Genomic DNA, 10,589 nt, shown 5'->3' with positions numbered 1-10,589 from the left:
TGGAATCCTTTATCAAATAAATAAATAGAAACTCTTCCTCTGTAATCTCATTTCAGCTGCCCTACTTATTTCCAAAGCCTCGACAACATGCTTCTACCATTTCTTTTCTGCAAAGTAGATCAAACTGCAGCAGCAGGATAAATAAAGCCACGTTCTAATGTTTGTTGAAATGTGCTTAGTGGCTGTGGTTGCAAGTCTGCTTTAAAAACAAATACTGAAGCACACTCACTCTGTTTCTTCTTCTTTTTGATGCTGGTGCATGTAATAAAGCTAAACTGCAAAACTGTTCTGAATAGCTATACTCTGTTACAAGGATGGGAGTTCCTCCAAATGTTGTTGAACTATAACTCCCATCATCCCTGACTTTTTGCTGCACTGGCTGGGGCTGATGCAGTATAGAAGCAAACAGCATCTGGAGAGACACAGGCTACCCACCCCCCTTCAGCACAAAAACAGGAGATTGTGCTACTGTAGCAGTAGCAGTACAGCTGAAGCAACAGTATTTCCCATGGTTTCCACAAAGATTTCTGAAGCTAGGTCTGTATGCTACTATTCCTTCTGATTAGCTAAAGCAAAAAACAAAAACACAAAACATGCAAAATAAGAGGACTCAAGCAAATGTGCATTGTTTCTCCGGGTTGCAGAATTCTGCTTTTTTTTTGGGTGGGATTTGGATTAGCTTGGCACAGTAGTTTGATTATGTTTTGTTTAGCACAGAGAACGCATAGCTCTGTTGGCCACTCTGAGAGCAGAATGATGAACTGGATTGGTCTTTGGTCTGATCCTGCAGGGATTGCTTGATGTTCTTAATGTTCCCTTCTATTTTCATTATCAAATCATCTGTCCAAACTGTTATGTTCTTCAGTGGTTAAAAAACAAAATACCAGTGTCTGTATCATACCTGTATTCTCTCTCTGAGATAGCAACATGCCAATCTTGTTCAGAAAAATCGTGCAAGAGAAAGGGTTATGTACACGGTCTTCATCACAATAACAGCCAATATAACATCTCACAAATGTCATAGCGTAAGGTTTGACCTCTTTCTTGTAATTCCGCCCTTCCATCTTACTTTCAAAGATAAATAAATGCACTTTGCTACCAATGGGCCAAAATACGCAAGACCCTGCATAACAAACATTCAGCTGAAGTTAACTCTGATTGACAGTGCAATCCTATTTATGTCTAGTTGGAAATAGATATGCCTTTACAGTTTAGTTCAGTGGGGCTTATTGCCTGTAAGTAATCCTAACTCCCATACTCTACCCTGTGTGACTTTATGGAGGGACAGGGCAACTGCCACATGTGCATTCTTGCTTTGCAGAGGGCAGCAGCACTGGGGGTGGGGGGTGGGACAGCTCCATCCAATTCAACTTCCTCGCCCAGCCTGGCATCCCAGCCAGAAATACAGCTTCAGTTTGTTGCAACCAATTTGTTCTCTGAGGTTCAATGGAATTCAGTCACAAGAACTACATTTCAATGGGACAGAGCCCATCTTCTTATTCCTGCCATCCAAATCTATTAATGACAAAACAGAGCTCAGGTTTCCAAAATACTGCACAGAAGTGAATTTTCTCTCTCTTTCATCTGTTACCTCTTGAGCTTAGAAAATAATAGGCACCGGTGATCCCTATCTTAACTAAAGACCTATGTCTCTGAGACACAGAATGACTAATGTGTTGCTCATTCACCTTAATTTAGGAGTGTTGGGTTTGAAAAAAATGTCAGTGTTGAAGCTGAGCACATGAATTTTTGGTGTGACCTGGAGCAAACCTCTTGGCCGTTGCAATGAAGTCATTGCTTTATTAACCTTATGGAAGCAATTGGAAAATGCAAAGCCTTTATACAGAATCTGGATTGCATTCTGAGATGCCTGGAAAATTATCCAGTGGCTTTACCTTATGTCCATAACCTTTGAGAGATTACAGTTTTTTATCATCAAATGTATTACGTGGTTTCATTGTCACTTCCAGAAAATACTTCATGTTCCTAATTCAGTAACCTGATCCCAGAGGCTCATTTTAAATATGTGTTAGACGCGACACTTTGGAAAAGAGCCCAGTCTCTGCAGACCAAACGCCACGTGTACTTTGCCAAAACATTTCAGGGTTTTATTTTCACTGAGGCATGCATGTCCACTATACTGACAAGTGATAGTGATGGTTTCAGAGCTGGATCCTGCTGCAATGATATCTGTCACACTGTGAGGTTGAGAATGAATTCACAGGATGAATTTCATCCCAGACTGTGGGATCAACTTAAAATTGAATTACAGTGGAGCTCTTTGTTCGCCACACTTGTATGCAGTACTAGTTTTTGTGGCTTCCTACCCTTCATCATGGCAAAAAGGCGCATACAGAAGGGGGGAGAGAGAGATGAACTCTTATTAACTCTTAAGACTGTTTCACAACATTACAGATTTGATGCTCTTAAGACTGTTTCACAACATCACAGATTTGATGCCCAAAACACATGCCCATGAGGACATACCTGCCACTCTCACAGCATGTGTTAAAACACACAAAAGATGTAAGTGATATACAGGCTGTAACTATTTTGCATGGGGGTTCCATTCCTTGACCCCTCATGCATTGGGCGGAGTATGCCCTGCCCCGTTCCTCCCCACCCACGTTCTGCCTTCTTCCATGTCCAAAAGGACCTGCACGTCGGCAGCCGTATGTCAACTGGAAGTGCCAAATATGGTCACCTTCTGTTGTATAACATTACAGGGGCCAGTCTTTCCTGCAGATAAGAAATTTGAGGTGTGATTTTAAGGTAGGGTTGGGAAACCTGAGAGCCACATTCTCTTGTGGGCACATGCCAATGGGGCAATGGGCATGATACCTTTATACAGTAAAGGTAAAGGGTAAAGGACCCCTGGACGGTTAAGCCCAGTCAAAGGCGACTATGAGGTGCAGCACTCATCTTGCTTTTCAGGCCAAGGGAGCCAGCATTTGTCCACAGACAGCTTTCTGGGTCATGTGGTCAACATGACTAAATCGCTACTGGCGCACGGAGGACTGTGACCCTTATACAGTAGGCTGCATTCCAGGCATGCAAATATCAGAGTTGTTGTTGTTACATGCAATCCTCCACCCAGGCAAGCAAGAACCATGGAGTTTGGCCTCACCATCAGCCTGACAAAGACCAATAACCTGGGTTGGTAACCACATGCTTGAGGTGGTCGACAATTTTGTCTACCTGGGCTCTGCCATAACCAGCAATAACCAGCAACCTCTCCATCAACGCTGAGCTGGATAAGACAACTATGGCAATGGCTTGCCTCTCCAAAAGGGTCTGGGAGAATGTGATGCTAACAATCAATACCAAGATGAAGGTCTACCAGACTTGCATGTCGAGCACACTGCTTTTTAGAAGTGAGCTGTGGGCAACTTACATTTGCCAGTAGTGACGCCTCAGTGTCTTCCATATATAGTGCAGCAGGAAGATTTTGGGCCTCGCATGGCATCACAGATTCTCAAAGATATACTCTCCCAAGCCCACCTTCCCAGCATGTTCACACTTCTGCCTCAGTGATGTCTATGCTGGCTTGGTCATGTCCCCAGAATGGAAGGTGGCAGGATCTCCAAGGATGTGCTCTACAGGAGCTGCCTTCAGGTACCAGGCCTGTTGGCAAACTAACTCTGCATTACAAAGATGTCTGCAAATGTGACATGAAGACTGCCAACATGAACCCCACCCTAAGGGAATCCCTTGCAGGTGACAACAGTGCCTGGAGACAGACATGTTGTGTATCCGTAGCAGTGACCAGAGGAGGAATGACTGCTTGGAGGAGCACAGAGAGAAGAAGCACCATGGTGCACCAATAGCAGCAAAACTGGATGTCTTCATCCAGCCAGTGTGGTGTAGTGGTTAAGAGCGATAGACTTGTAATCTGATGAACTGGGTTCGCTTCCCTGCTCCTCCACATGCAGCTGCTGGGTGACCTTGGGCTAGTCACACTTCTCTGAAGTCTCTCAGCCCCACTCACCTCACAGAGTGTTTGTTGTGGGGGAGGAAGGGAAAGGAGATTGTTAGCCGCTTTGAGACTCCTTCGGGTAGTGATAAAGCGGGATATCAAATCCAAACTCTTCTTCTTCTTCTTACCTCGGCTGCAACAAAACATGTCTCTCCTACACTGGTCTCTACAGCCACAGCAAGTGCTGCAACCTTCCAATTGTTTGACTTCATCCCCAAAGACACACTTCTCCATTGTCTCCTGAGACGGAAATACTCTAATATGTACAATAATGGTGTTTTTAATGGTAAATATGACATGTCAGTACTGGCTGCACAGCTGTGCAGCACTGAGACATGTAAGGCTTGTTTTATCTGTTCTTCTCGAGGCTGTGAATGCAAGTCAATAGCCAAAGTATAAAGGAGAGGAAGGGCTTTGATGTGGAATGAGTTTGTTTCAAATAAACATGCACTCAATTAGATAAGGCATCTTGGAAGGAATTGGATCCACTTTCTATGAGAATACAAAAACTGGAATGTGCACTCTCTCTCTCTCTCTCTGTGGTGGAGACAAAGTTAAGAATGCAGTAGGATATCAGCTGTTGTCCGGATGAAATCTCACCCTCTTCCCCCAGGCATCAAAAAAGAATCCCTGGCTTCTAGTGGCCTGCTCTTTATGTTCTCCTGAGTCAGCCTGCTTATGTTTCCCACAATTCCATGCAACTTCCTCCTGCACCAGCTGTCCACACAGCAGTCAAATAAAGTGATTGCCTTTCATTCTTAATGCATCCATCCTCAACCTCTATGCATATGCCGGTTTCTATATACCGTCGTAAAATGTAAAACGAGAAAGAGTCAGAGGTAAGGATTAAGTAGGATAGCACATGTCATTTATACAATAGGTTATATTACATTGTCATTAAAAAGGTTGACAAACTATTATCTTCCAAATCCTTTAGCTGAAACCTGCTGTATGGCAAAGTCAAGAAAGTAGCAATTATAACTACAAAAAATGTTGTATTGCTATATTACTGTGTAACTAAATCTATGGACAGCAGTCATGGGGATTTACTATACAAATTTTCATTTAACTTGTAGTTTGGGTCTCACTTCCCTTGACACCACAAGGGAAGAAGTACGAGTGTATAGTCTGAAGGTGAATGAGGCCAATACCTTGCTGAAATTAGGCAAGTCTGGGGCTGGTCACACTGGAAGAAATGCAGGAGATATATTGTAGGGGGGGGGAGTTGTCTGACTATATATAATGTGTAATAACATACTATACAGTGGTACCTCGGGTTAAGTACCTAATTCGTTCCAGAGGTCTGTACTTAACCTGAAACTGTTCTTAACCTGAAGCACCACTTTAGCTAATGGGGCCTCCTGCTGCTGCCAGGCCGCCGGAGCACGATTTCTGTTCTTATCCTGAAGCAAAGTTCTTAACCTGGAGCACTATTTTTGGGTTAGCGGAGTCTGTAATCTGAAGTGTATGTAACTTGAAGCGTATGTAACCCGCGGTACCACTGTATATGTATACAATATAAATGTGTATCTAGGTATATAATGTGTAAGAAAAAAATGTTGTCACATTGCCAATAGGCATCCAGGTCAACTGCAGTGTGATGACAGAGGAGGAGGCAAAGAAGCGAGCACCCAAATGGCCCAGGTGGCAGGTGGCACAAACAAGCAGCAGAGGAACAGTCAGGGCAGGGCAGGGCAGCTCCTCAACAGCCTCACACTGACAATGCCATTTGGTACTCATCAGCATTGGAGGCCGAAGAGGAAGAAGGTGGAAGCAAAGCAGACAGTTGCATGGGAGCAGCTCAGCCCTGTCCTCCTGCTTCCTCTGCAGGTCACCTGGACTTTAGTTTGTAGGGCAAATTGTGCTGGTAGGTGGCAGGAAAGGGCAAGCAAGGCTGCTGGGATCAGGAATGGGACCATCTTGTAAGTGTGCTTAGTATTGCAGCCTTAGGACATTAAAAAAACACCACCTGGAGGGCAAGCATGAGCAGGGAGAGGGCTAAATGCCTCTTTTGCCTGGCACATAGTCATTTATTTAAAAGCATTTATAAACCGCTGAATATTTCACAAAATCCCTAAGCTTCTGATGGTCTCTGCAAGCTTTGACAGATGGTCATTGCATGCGTGTGATTTGGGCTTTAGGCTGCAATCCTGACCCCACTCACCCCACTGAACTCTGCACTGACTAGGCATGTTGAGTATTGCCCTGTTGAACCTTTGGTTTTACAAATAGTAAAAAAGTTCTCCCAGCATCATAATACCCCTTGCAGGTAACAGATGTACTTTTTATGCTTCAAACACACGGGGGGGGGGGGAGAACTCTATATCCTCCATGGCAGAAAATACAATGAATGCTCACACATTGCTTTTGTCATTAGAATCTATGGACCCGGCATAGTTCATGTCAATCCCATTTACAGGCAATGTTGCACTTTGCTTTTAAAGCCACTGAGGTCAATCAGAGGACAGCTCAGGTGCCTGGAGCAGGAACGAGTGCAAGGCCCCATTAACCCAGAGCAAATCCATAACTCTGCAGCTCTGAAAATCGGAATTTTTCAGGAACAGAAATGCTGCTTTAGAAGAAATGTGGACCAGGAAACAAAAGCATCTGGTGAGATGTATCATCCATAATAAAAGTGAAACAAATTGTTTCCACCTCCCAAGTGTTCCTTTGTTTTTCAGGTAGGTACTTCTATCGCCTACACACACAGTGCCGCCAAACTGGAAGAAGAGAAGTTGCACTTTGTAGGAACATGGGAGCCTGCTGTTTACTGACTCAGTTTGTTGATCCATTTAGGTCATTATGGTCTGTACTGACAGGCAGGAGTTTTCTAGGGTCTCTCCCAGCCCTATCTCAAGATGTCAGGGATGGTACCTGGAACCCTTTGAAGGTAAAACATTCCCTTTACCATATATAAACAGTCACTCTTTCCTCCTCTTCCACACTGTTCTAACCATCCCTAAGCATATCTCATTCACTGATTGATTTTAATTTTTACCAAATCTGTCCCTGCTAACTCTCTTCTCAAGCATGCTGGAGAGACAATGCACTGCAATGATCAGCATACTAGGATTGAATGAAGGATTGAAATCTTCACTCAGCTGAAACTTAGTAATGACTTCACCCTAGGTGTAGCTAACACACTGGCTGCATTCAATGAGGCTCCTTCAGGATAAATGGCAGGTTATACAAAGAATGAATGAATGTCAAACCATTGTTTGATGCTGTAATTGAGCCTGAGGAAGCCTTACTTTCATGAGGTCCCTCATCCACTTTCTCAGTTTTGCAGTGACAGCCTTCTGCCCGCAAACCACAGTGGCATGTGTGTGCTTGTGTGTTTATATGGAGGTGTTTACCTCATACGCAGGGCTTTTTTTCCACCTCTCAGGTGGGCGCCATTACTATTATAAAAGAACAAGGAAGGTGTTCATGGAGAATTCTGACACCTCTTTTTCTAGAAAAATAGCACTGCTCATATGAGCCCACAACTGCCACCTGGAGTGGTTAGGTTCACACACAAGTTTCCTACTTCAGTGACCTAAAATGACTAGGGCAGTTCTTGAACTGCCACCACCAGTGTTTTCTGGGTCCTCTAATTATATTGGGTGTTATCCATTGAAGTGATACTCAAAGTAGGCTCCCTTGAAATCAATAGACTTAAGTCTTGATTTCAAGGAACCTGCTCTACAATTTTGTATGGCTGTCATCCAAAGATAATTAAAATAACAATTCACCACTGAATTGGAGTGTGATTGTGCTCTTCTAACTTAAAGTAAACAACAAAACAAGGAAACAAAGTAAACAGAACAGAGAAGAATGTATGAGTTCAATGTAACTATTGCAACAGTTCTTTTGGGATCACCCCCTATAGAACTAAAGTGCAACACTGTGTTTCTACCTTACTTTGAATGTATTTTTACATGATTAGTAGAGCTTATTAGCAAACCTCTTGACTTCCTGCAAATAAAGCTCTTGGGAGCCATGCAAGGGGAAGAGTAATCAGCTCATATTCACCAGGGATCATATCTCAGATGAAGATCAATGTGATATTTTAATTTCACGCTCCTTCTTCAGGGAGTTTCTATTATGGATGGATTGCATATGTTTGGCTGTGGGGGAAAAAAAGATTTCCAAACCAGTCAAACCAGTCTAGAAATCTCATTTGTTTTGTTTTTTATTGTTTTAACCTCACAGGCACATTTGGAAGTGATGGTAAAATTCAAATGACTTTAATATTTTTGGAGGGGACATAAACTCTTCTTCTGAACAATCACCATGCATGGCTTGGAGTAGCTTTTGAAAATGGTAGGTTGTCTTTACAAACAGCACACTACTAAGAAAAGACAGAAAGAGAGAAGGGAAATTTGGACCGATAGCATCACCAACTCACCGTCATCTAAAATATAGATTTGAGCATTTACTAACTGAGACATTTTCTAAAGAGTAAGAAGACTTGTAGGGGAAAACAGTCTAGTATTTCCCAATCGCAGCAGTCAGGAAATCTTACTTTGGTTTCGAAACCACAAAGTAGCACTGAGTCAAACAAGGCAAAATCAAAAGACAACTTTTTGACGTAAATGAGTCTTTCCCATTAGCCGTCTCTTGTTTAAATAGTGGAGTTACAAGACCTGTAAATTAAAGGTATAGTGAGACAAGGGTATTGAGAAAAAGGTAGTTTTAAAACCTCAGTCCCGGATGCTTTTGAAAGAGCAGTTTCTCAACACTTGTCCTAGCTAACTTGGGGCACACATCCCAGCTAACCAAACTAGATGTGGCATTAATTGCATTCAGGAATGCAAGTGTGTGTGTGTGGTTTGTTATGCAAACAGCCTTTGTGGGAAGCAGCTGAGCAGCCTTGGGATTGGAGGTGGGAAGGGAGAGTTTAATCCCTTCTATCCCAGGCAAGGTCCTGTTTAAAAAAAGGGGGGGGGCTCTCTGAAGCCATTTTCATTTCAAGGTAAGCCTCCACTGATGCCAGTGAAACAGCTGTTTGGACATCAATTGTATTCACACAATTAACATCAAATATGATTAATGTCAAATCTAAACCCTCAGCTGCTTCTTGAAATCTTCCTTTACCCACCCAGTTCACACAGCTCTGCCAACTACCCACACCCTAGACCTTCAAAACTGGCGTATTATCTATGTCACCTGTCTGTTTTTAAAACATAGTGTGCTTTATTAATGAATCCGGAAGGCGAAACGGCTTGCCTTGAGCCTTGGAAATCACATGCTGTTCCAACGTTCTGTTGCATTTACAGGATGTGACGATCATCATTTGCTGGGCATGGGAAGATCACATCACGATCCACTCTGCTAGACTGCTTTACTGATGTACTGCTAAGATTGCCACGTGCCCCATGCTAGCATTCCATAAGTACCTATGCATACCATTCAGAGGTTCATTAGACAGCTTCATGACTGAACAAAACACCTGACGTGAGCTACAAGCTGCCTGCAAAGGAGAACTCTGGAAAAGTATTCCACCGATGCAAACTTCTCTTGAGCAGTGTGCAGTTATTTTTTTGCAGTCATTTATTAAAATTTTGATACCACTTGATTGCAAGAAAGCCTCCAAGTGGCTTACAGAAATATGAAGTATTTTGATTTTAAAAAACAGTTAAGATTGATATTTAAAAATATTCAAAAGATTAAAACCAGCAATAGCTAACTAGAAGTAAAACACATGCAACTTCTGCATGTCTGGATAGGCTTGGCTAAACACACACATATTTAAGCAAGTACAGTGGTACCTCGGGTTAAGAACTTAATTCGTTCTGGAGGTCTGTTCTTAACCTGAAACTGTTCTTAACCTGAAGCACCACTTTAGCTAATGGGGCCTCCCGCTGCCGGAGCACGATTTCTGTTCTCATCCTGAAGCAAAGTTCTTAACCCGAGGTAATATTTCTGGGTTAGCAGAGTCTGTAACCTAAAGCGGATGTAACCTGAAGCGGATGTAACCTGAGGTACCACTGTACTGAAAAGAGTACAGCCAAGGCACCTAATGTCAGGAGGCTGGGAGTTCCAAAGATCAATTTCTTACAACAGACCCTCCAAGTGTCCCTATTTTCCAGGGACATACCTAATTTAGAGAAGCCATCACGGTTTCTGATTTGATCCCAGAATGTCCCACTTTTCCTTAAGGTAAAGGTAAAGGGACCACTGACCATTAGGTCCAGTCGTGGCTGACTCTGGGGTTGCGGCGCTCATCTCGCTTTATTGGCCGAGGGAGTCGGCGTACAGCTTCTGGGTCATGTGGCCAGCATGACTAAGTCGCTTCTGGTGAACCAGAGCAGCGCACAGAAACATCATTTACCTTCTCGCCAGAGCGGTACCTATTTATCTACTTGCACTTTGACGTGCTTTTGAACTGCTAGGTTGGCAGGAGCAAGGACCGAGCAACGGGAGCTCACCCCGTTGCAGGGATTTGAACTGCTGACCTTCTGATTGGCAAGTCCTAGGCTCTGTGGTTTAACCCACACTGCCACCCGCGTCCCTATTTTCATTGAAGAAATGTTGGGGGGTATGGCATTATCTGACCCCCCCCCCCAGCCATCCTGTATAGGGAGGGGTTTATTTTTTTAAAAAAAATGTTTAATCTGTTATTATGTTT

Source organism: Podarcis erhardii (assembly GCF_964252035.2).
Source record: "Podarcis erhardii genome assembly, chromosome: 4".
Lineage (NCBI taxonomy): Eukaryota > Metazoa > Chordata > Lepidosauria > Squamata > Lacertidae > Podarcis > Podarcis erhardii.
Note: the sequence above shows the minus strand (reverse complement) of the source record.